Below are 10,186 nucleotides of genomic sequence, written 5' to 3'. Positions count from 1 at the left end.
GGGGAGGCATTTTAGGAAGAAACATCATGTACATAATTTGATGAAAGGGTTTTGTATCTTGGGGGAATATTGACCTGAGCACAAGGCTTGTGGGTGAGTACAAATAAGGTCACCATTTAAAAGGACAAGATGATGAGTGAAAGGTGACAACACCCCTACACTCTATGCACATATTCAAATTATCCATCTGTCAGTCCATCCATCCATCCTTCCATCCATCTCTCCGTCCACCCTTCCACCCATCTATCCCCTCAGGTGGTAAACACTGTGCATAATTATTAACCTGCTTTTTCTTAGTACATCTTGAATGTAATACAAATCAGTAGATATTATTTTTAGCACCACATCCCTAACGTAGATATATCAACATCTATTTAAACATTCCTCTGTCAATGTTTGCAGTTATTTGCTATTGCAAATGATGCCTCCTTGAACATCATGATGCATTTATTTGTATCATTTTTAGAGAATTTATCTGCAGGGAAATTGAAAGCTATAGAGCATAGCAAACAGCTGATGACTATTGGCAAATGACCTTCACTCCCAAAGTAATATGAGAGTGCTTGTTTCCCCAATCCCTCACCAATAGCCACCCCACTCTTTGTTAGTTGGTCATAATAGTATATATTTTTATGAACTATCTTACAAAAATTTTTTCTGGGAAAAAAAGAACAACTTTGAAAACAAGAAACCAGAAAAAAAAATGACCCTGAATCACACTGTCTGGAGACATCTATTATTAGTATTTGATCTGTAGTCTTTATACTTTTTGGTGCATAAGGACCAAGCTGAGATATAGATTTGATTAGTGGAGGGAACAGGAGGCTGACTTCCACTCCAACTTTATATAGCTCTACTGAGGAAAGGGGCTACGGAAAGAATTCAAAGGGTTTCTGTAACTGGCATTCAGATATTCCCTGTGTAGACTCTGAGATCTGGGAATGAGACATATAAAATGAGTGACTAAGGTTCTCTGAGGGAGAGCCACCTGTTGGAAGAAATATTCTGACACACAGAAGCAGCCATTTCTTCCAGGGACACAACAATAACTGATACTGGGATCTTTTCTGACCCAGTCACTCTGGTGGGAAGTGCTTCACAGGGGCACATGGTAACCGATGCAAAGAAATAAGGCAGTGTCACCAGACTCGGACAGCTCTGCCGAGGCCATCTTGCTGTGGGAACAACTTCACTCCCATCCTGTCCCAACCAAGCATAAGGAAGAGGGAGAATTTTCTCTCTCATTTCACAACAGACTGTCCAGTAAAAACAATTTAATGAGGTTGAAACATCAGAGGTTAGTATGATCAAAAAGGACATGCATCCCAAAACAGATGGTGACATTTGCAGATCCTTGGGCACAGTCACTGCTGATCACCAGGGAGCCTCTACATGACAGAGGCGAGTACTGGTGACAAACCAGGTGGCAGTCTGTACTTATTTGTGAACCATGTATCCCCCCTCAATGGTTTCTGAAAACTACTCAGGTGTCAAGAGGAGAGGAAGCTCTGCAGGGCTGCCTGGGTACTCAGTGCTAGAAAAAACCTTTAACAGTTTCTCACTGCTGCAGAATAAAATCCCAATTCCTTAATGATATGCAAAGATTTTTAAGATCAAGACCTTTCTTACACTCTCACACACACTTGCTTTCAATTCCCTAAGTGAGGCTCCTGACCTTTTTGCTAATAGATCTCTTTCTGAAACAAAAGCTACTAAATGCAACCTGCTTAGCTCTTCTCATTCTTTGTGACCTAGCTAATAAATTTTCTGTTGTGGAAAGACTTTCCTGACCCTTCAAGCCAGTGTCGGTGACTTTCCTTTCCACTCAGCGGCACCTTGCCCCTATTACCATGTGACTGCTGTCTCGTTACATTGTACTCTCTAGCCTGTTGGTCTGTCAGAAGATATCTAGAAGGCAGGGTCCACACCACTTACTGCTATACCCACAGTGCATACTTCCATGCCAGCCACACAGCACAAACTCAATAATTATTTTCTGGAAAAAAAAATGGGGGAGGGGTGACCTTACTAAATAAGATGGAAGATAACAAGAAGTACAATCTATGGGAACAATAGCTTAATTGTGACCTCTTGAATATTTGTGGGTATCTCAGAAGTCATAGCCAGTTATGACTACTAGTCTGTCAGAAAAGATTGAAGATGTGGATTTGAGTCATGAAACTATTTTTTCCTTTCCACTCTCCTACTTGTTATTTTTTAAAATTCAATTATTTTTTTTACTTTAAAAATAGAAAATTTTGAAGCTGTAGAAAAGAAAGTATATACAGAGCAAACCTAAAACAGTCTTTGACTTTCTTTTGTTTTTGGAAGGCATTTTCTCTGAGTATAGACTTCAGGATAATGGTGTGCTTCGTTCAGTATTTTAACAGTATCCTCTACTCTTTTCCCACTTGCATCCCCTTCTCTCCTTTCACCAGAGACAAGTCATAGTAATTTTTCTTCTTTTGCACATACCATGACTTTTCCTTCTGAGTGATTTTTGTCTTCCTCACTGGTTTTAAACAATTTTATCATGATCTGCATTGTTGCAGCTTTATACTTCTTGTGTTTAGGTTGTTATTCTCAGATTTTGGCATTTATAGTTTTCATCAAATTTGGAAAAATTTTGATCAGTGTTTAAATTTTTTTTCTTGTTTCCCCTTTAGTTGAAAACTCCAAATTCATCAAATTAATGTGTTCACCCACAGTAGTTTTCTTATGCTTTTTTTTTTTTAGTTCTCTTTTCTGTTATTGTGCTTGGGATAGTTTTTATATTGTTAAATTCACTAATAGTTTTCTTCTACCATGTCTAGCTTGGTGCTACCTCATCTAGTGCAGTTTTATTACTGCACATTGTCATTTTCACCTCTACAACATGTCTTTTTAATATCTTCTGTGTCTCTTTATAAGTATATTGGAGTCTAGTTATAATAATCTTTATAGTCTTCAGCTGCTAATTCTAATACCTGTGTAAGGTTACTCACCCATGTGGTTAATTTATTTCATGTTTCAGGTGTAAGGATAAATCTGGTCAGTGTCATTCCCCCGTTGTAGGAAGTAGAAATCAAAGCCCATAGTGCAACTGTTACCCTTTTCAGTTCCTAGTCAGGTTGAAAGATCACTTTTCCTGGATGGATTAGTAACTTCAGTTTTTCCTGGGAATTGCTGTTCTTGTTGTTCATTTTTTTATTGGAAACTTTATACATTTTTTGTCATCTGTTAGAGTACTTTATATGTTCTTCCTTGGCCCATATTACTTAGTTCAGCAATGAGACAATTACTTGTCATCAGAAATTTGTTTTACTGTGAAAGCCCCAATGAAGGGAGATACAAATCAGTATTTCTTACTCTTTTCTTGGTCCTAATACACTTGAAAGGTATAAGGCACTCTCACCAGTAAGAGTGGTTCATTATTATAACAAATTCTTAACAGAGAAGAAAAAAAAAGAAAAAACCCTACAGCTCCTCTCTTCTTACCCAGAGGGTGTTCAGTTTCTCTGTGTAGCTTGAAAAAGTCCCTGAGATGATTTTCATAAGCTCATTTAAAGTGGTGGTTTCTTCTGTTGAGGAAACATAAATCTGTTGCGATCCACTGACATAAACACTGATTATCAGAGCAGTAATTCTGAATTAGATACTCTGGGTGGTAGTAATAGATGTGTCAAGGCTATTTTCAGTATTTACAAATCATAATGAACTTTTCATGTTTTAAAAATGTCTCAAGACAATTGTAGATGGAAAAAATTAAAGATAAACTGGAAAAATCAATTCTTTGCTTTTATCTGGAATTGTAGCTACTGGGTATGGTAGCATTGCTAATCAAAGAGGTAGGTGGGTAGCTATACATGTATTGAGTTGTCAGAAAAGTTATGATATGAAAAACAGAAAAAATGCATCATGACTTCTCTGTCAACCCAACAGTATGTAATTAATACGTAGAAAATAAATTGAATTCATTTTATTGAACATGGGTAGTGTGTGTGACACTAGATTTTATCTTTCAAAACATGCAATCCCTGAAAGAAAATAATAAATGAATGTGTTCTTGTTAGTGACAAACCTGAAAACCAAACTATAAGTCACCTCCTTGGATTTCTTAAACACAGAATTACATTGGGAGTTCAAATTCACTAAGATTACTACCTTGAGAAGAAAATAGAATTAGGGAAAGAATCAAGGGCAACACTTTTGTTACATAGGCCTGGGAAGTGATTGTTTTCTGTTATTACTTAGACTCCCTTTTTTCTTACTTTCTAAGTCATGTCACATACAACCCAATTTCATCCTTTCTTAGATGCTGGGTTCCAAATCTTCTTGCCAGGAAAAATCTCCACAGCATTGCACTGCTGTGCTTTTCAAAAGCATCTCACAGCAGAGTGAAGCTTCTCACATTTCTAAAATATCTAACTTGCACAAACAAGATGGTCAAACTCTTTCAATTCTGGGAATGTGAGCTTAGTGTTACATTTTGCGTGTGCCTAATAAAAGATACATAAAGTGTGCCATTGTGACCATTTAAAAGCTTGTGATTAATTGGCATTAAGAACATTTACAATGTTGTACAGCCACCACCACTAGCAAACAGAAATCTTGTGAGTTCATTTTTGAAGCAAAAAGATGTATAACTGGTAAAGGCAGAAAAATGTTTTAGAGAATCTCTGTTAAAGAGGCAGGCAATGATTTTGCAGCATTTCCCACCACAACTTTCAGAAGCAGCCCATTGAAAATTATATCTTTACCATTAATTGAAGTCAATCAGATAAAATAATTCCAGTGACAATAACAGGTTAAAATTTAAAGAACTAAATTGAAAACAGTCCAGTAGGCTTCACATGCATTCATGCTGTTTTTCTATTAATAGAGTATCATTTTGAAGACTTGCGTAGTCTCTTTGAAGGCAAAGAGCTGAGTAATCCCATTTGAAGCTCTGCCTGTACAAGTACCCTGTCACACATCCCTAGGTAGGAGAATGGAGTCACTCACTACACCAAGCCAGAAATCTGAGCAGTGACCTCTACTTGTCCAACTTCATTCACTTGATACAAATATTTATTGAGTGTTTTGCCATACGCTAGGCCCTGCTCCAGGCTCATACAATACAGTGAGGAACCAGCCACATAAAGACCCCCCTTTCTTCGAATTCTTCCCCTTCAGAGTTAATTTCCAAGTTCAGTCTCACCACTCAAAACTCAAATCCAATCATTCTTTCTACCTCCTCATTTAAGACAGATCCTCCTAATTGTCCACTTTCCATTATTAATTGATTAAAAATATTGATTGAGTGATGAGCTGAGCCAATATTGTGCTAGGTAATAAGGGTACTATGATTAACAAGGCAGGTGGGAAGAAGAAATTCAGTCTAACAGAAAGAAACATTAATACACACATTCAGTAAAGTATGATGATAGAAGAAATGCAATGAATATGTCCAGTGTGTAGTGGGGGGTTAAACTAGTCAAGGAAGTAGAGCAGCATGTCTTTGAAAAAGAGAAGATTGGCCTGAAGTCTGAATGAAAGATATAAACTTGCCAGGCACAGATACACAGGTACAACCTTGTAGGCAGAGAAAATTACTCTTCTGTAGTCCAAGAGGAGGGGAACAAGAGCTTCACCCCTTGAAAGAATGAGAAGAAAACCCACCATCACTGGACTGGAAAGACTCAAGAAAATAGAGGTGATAATGAGAATGGATGGGCACCTTGGACCTGCTTCAGGAAGAACTTGTGAATCCTTAAAGCTATTGTTTTTTGTAAGGACATTGTTTAGTAGGCATCAACCTGATCTGATTTGCACTGTTAGTTGACTGATTAAGAATTGGAGCTCATTGAAGAAGAATGGGTATTGGAACGTGGTGGTTAGGATGAGGAGGTGAAGGAAAAGTTGGACTTCATTCCGTGCTTTATTATAAAACAAAGATTATTTCAAATTGTACAGTGATCAAAGATGTTTTACTGCTGACAGGTTTCAGGAATCTCAATGTGGAATTAAAATATAGTTCCTGTGCTGAACTATGGTCAAAGTGACCTTTTAAAAACAAACATTTTTCTTAGTGATGCTCCATTTGATTCTTCATTGTTCAGTGAATCTGCTTCCAGATAAACAATAACTTCCTTGGTAAGCTAGGCTCTTCCTGGGCTGAGGTCAGCTTGCCTCTGCAGGTGTCTTCCACTTTCCACATTCTACCTCAGCTTCAACCTCACTGAGTTGGCTTGTGGTTCATGAATGCAACAGATTCTCATAGTCTTGGAGCACCCTTGTACCCATCCCTGTGCTTAAGATCTTGGCTTAGTCATAACTCATGGAGGTTAAGGATTTGACCGTGTTGAATCTCCAGCACAACAATTTGAATGTAATGTGAAGTCAACACAGAAAGAATCTCTGAATAAATGAATAGCAGTAATTTCAAATCTTGATGTAATAATTAAACATGGGGTAAGATAAGAGTAAGATCGCCATTTTCCAAGGAACCTTGCCTCCCCAAATTGAGCACCTAAAGGAAGGCATACTTAATTTAGAATAGATCAGTTCTCAGGCAATTAAACTAAAACCTGACTCTGAAATTCAGATATTGTTCAGCATCATGCTAATCTCCACTGTGATTCAAATTATTTAGCATTAAGTTTCTGACATAAGATTAAAAGAGCAAATTTTTTAAGGTTTAGAGAAATTAAATGTTTTAAATAAGCATTGTTTTTATTATAAAGCAATGATTATTTAAAATTATATAGTAGTAAAAGATGTTTTACTACTGACAGGTTTCAGGAATCTCTGTTAATGTGGAATTAAAACTAAAAAATGGAGAGTAATATTTTGTCATCTAACTCAAGTATGTAGGGGAGTTAGGGAGATTATAATTAGCCTAGCAATAGTTTTGGGCATACATACAAATGCCTTAAAGTTTCTTAACGATTTGCAACAGTTTTAGTTTTTCTATTTGATTTGAAATGACACTTGGATATTTTTATGCAAAATGCTGGAATAATGAATTAATACCATTTAGACAGACTTTGGGAAATATGTCCTGTCAATATCCTAGTAATTTGCCTTTTAATTTTGTGAGTTTCACTGGGGATGGGGGGTGGGGGTTGGGCACAACACAAGAGGGCACAAAATATTCACAATCAATCAGTAGTTTTGTTGGCTCATCTAACTTCAAAGTAAATTCAGAATGCAAATACTTCTCACTCCTTTTACCACTACCATCTGGGTCAAAGTTCTCATACTCTCACTTAGATTATTGAGATTACCTTTTAATTTCTCCCTACTTTCACCCTTGCCACCTAACCCCACATAGTCTATACTCAACAGAGCACTCAGAACAATCCTTTTAAAACATTCCAAGCTTCTAGAAGTCCAACATGCTATCCATATTGAATGGTTTCACTTACACGCCAAATGTTGAGAAACCAAGCAATGTGTCAGGATAACCAAGCAAGAAAGACCAAACTTGCAAGCTGACTATAACTATATCTGAGGCATGCAGCAGGGAAGGGGAGCAGCAGAGGTCAAAAATGGGGGAGGGGAGAGCACAGGGATCATGTGGTACTGGATCATGGGTGCTGTGGTGCTGAGAGAACTTTAGGACTATGTTGGAGAGGAGAAATCAAATACTATCCCAAAATCAACAAAGATAGAAGAAAGCACATGAAAAACAAACAAAAGCCCCTAAACATGCCAGGCCCAATTACCTTTCTGCCCCAGGCCTCTAGATGCTCTCCATCTCAGGGGTGGTCACTCTGAGATGGCTGCTGTTATCTTCATCTCCTCATTTGCATGTCCTTATGGGCAGCCCTGTCCATGAGATCATTGGGAGTCTGTATGAGACGTGCAAATCTAGGGCATAAAGGACTCTGCAGCTTCTGCTCAGGCTCTTGCACCGATTTGCCAGAGATAACCCAGTCACTGTGTAGAAACTTCTGTGGAGACCATATGGAAATAAGGCCACGCCAACTTGTGAGCTGTGTGCTGACTCACATAGGACGTGGCTCCCCCCGACCCTGGCGAGTCTCAGAGGATGGTGAGCCCAGCTGACATCTGACTGAACCTCATGAGGACCTGCAAGCTAACACTGCCTGGCTACACCACTACATCCCCAAATTCCTCATATGCAGAAAAGGAAGGGGAAACTAGTAGTGATTGTCTTAGGTCACCAAGTATTGTTATGCGGCGAAAGATAGCCAGCACAACTTTCCCCTGGTGTGGCCTCTGGTGCCCTTCTAACCCCACCTCCAACATCTCTTGCCCTCACTCCCTTAATCAGCTCCAGCCACAGAGACACACTCCCACTTTAGCTTATTTCTTTGCACTGAAGTTCCTCTTCCTGGGCTGATTTTTGTCTCAGGTGTGCCCACAGCTTGCAGTCATCTCTTCCAGATCTGTTTCCATAACTGCCTGTGCATTTCTCCTTCACTCCTCTGCCCCACCTCATCTTTTTCATAATACTTATCACCATCTAGCCTATTGCATATTTACTTATTTATTTGTGTACCTGTCTTCTAGAATTATAGAGACAGGAATTTTTAATATTTTATTCAGTATTGACTCCTCAGTGCCTATAGAGCCTGTTACTTAGAGGCACTCAATGAATATTTGTTGGGACCACTGAATGGAGGCAAGAATAAAGGAATGAGTGGAAGAAATGCAATCACCTCTGAAGGGCTCAAAGAAATTGTTATGAATAACAGGGATTATTTTTGCTCAGCTTCAATCCTGCCATACTGGGGCCATGGGCCAATTTCTTTCAGTTGCATATGTAAGTCAAGACATACTAATTTATTACTATGACTGTAACAAAAATTTCATTTTATTATAAAAGTCGTGTCTTTTTTCTGACTGAGAGCTTCTATTATGTCCAGTGCTACTGTCAGCACATCTTATAGATTATAAAAATTGTCCTCACAATTCTATTGCAAAAAAGCTCTTTTAGCTAAACAAGCACACAAGCCTTGGAAACGCGACACATTCTATCCTCCCCTACAAGAGTCCTGATGTCCACTGGCATATAAAAGCCACCAAGAAATTTTACGACAAAGAATCAATTCACATTAACTCAGTACTTCCCACATTTACCTGCCTATAATGCTTTATCTTAATACAGAACTGAAGTTCCAATTGCTAATATTGCCACGAATCACCAAGGGCTTCTGGCAGGTGTTGTAGCCATCACATCCTCTCAGTAACACTCTGAGGTTATTGTTAGCACAGTCATCTGCATTTTATAGATGAGGAAACTGAGACAGAGAGCAGTTAAATAAATTGCTCAAGAGTACACAGTTAGGGCCCTCCCTAGTGGTGCAGTGGGTTAAAGCACAGCACTAAGAAGCTACAGCCATTTCAACATGAGTACGATCCCCACCCCGGAGGTGACCTACATGGAGTGGCAGACCTCTCCTGACCTGCCCGCTGCTTCCCTCAGCAGTGTACTTTGTTGATCTGCCTGTTCTGCTCTCCACTCTGTCTCCAGTGAAGCCTCTCATGAGCCCCGCACCTCTGGCCTGTACCACAGATCTGTGTGAATAAACTTTTTTTTTTTTTAAAGTACACAATTAAGTGGCAGGGATGGTATTCCCATCCAGGTATTGTTGGTCTCACCAATCCAGTGATAGAGAAGCTGGAGTCCTTAGCTAATGTCACTGCTCAGGAATATTCCCCTTTTAAGTAGCACGAATAGCAAACCTAACTCATGCCCTTCACTTTCAGAAAACAGATTGCAGTATGATCTTCTCTTTAACAATGAACTTGTGCCACTCCCCTATCAAACCTGTTCTCAAATGCTTTGGTTGTTGATAAGAACATCACTTACTATATCTCTAAATTGATCTGTGATTTAACAGGAGAAAGTCTCCACAGCAATCTGATTTCTACCTAGCAGTAGAAAAATCACATAATACTAGAACATCGAAGGAGGTTCTCTGGATTGGGTGTTTAGAGCTCATAATGATCTGTGGTTCTCCAGATCAGCAATCTCAGCATCAACTGGGCTCCTGGAAATATGTAAATTCCTTTGCCCACCCCAGGCTATGGCATCAGCAACTATGTGGGCTGAATTACCCTCCAGGTAATTCTGATGCACCTTCAGCTTTGAGGTGGTTCTTCTGTGCACTTGTGTATAGTCACCCATTACCAAGGGGAGAATCTTGTGCCTGAATATACTCATTGGTGAATAGAAGAGTATTTATATGGCATC

The sequence above is a fragment of the Condylura cristata genome, unplaced genomic scaffold, assembly GCF_000260355.1.
Source record: "Condylura cristata isolate star-nosed mole 26May11 unplaced genomic scaffold, ConCri1.0 scaffold00005, whole genome shotgun sequence".
NCBI lineage: Eukaryota > Metazoa > Chordata > Mammalia > Eulipotyphla > Talpidae > Condylura > Condylura cristata.
Note: the sequence above shows the minus strand (reverse complement) of the source record.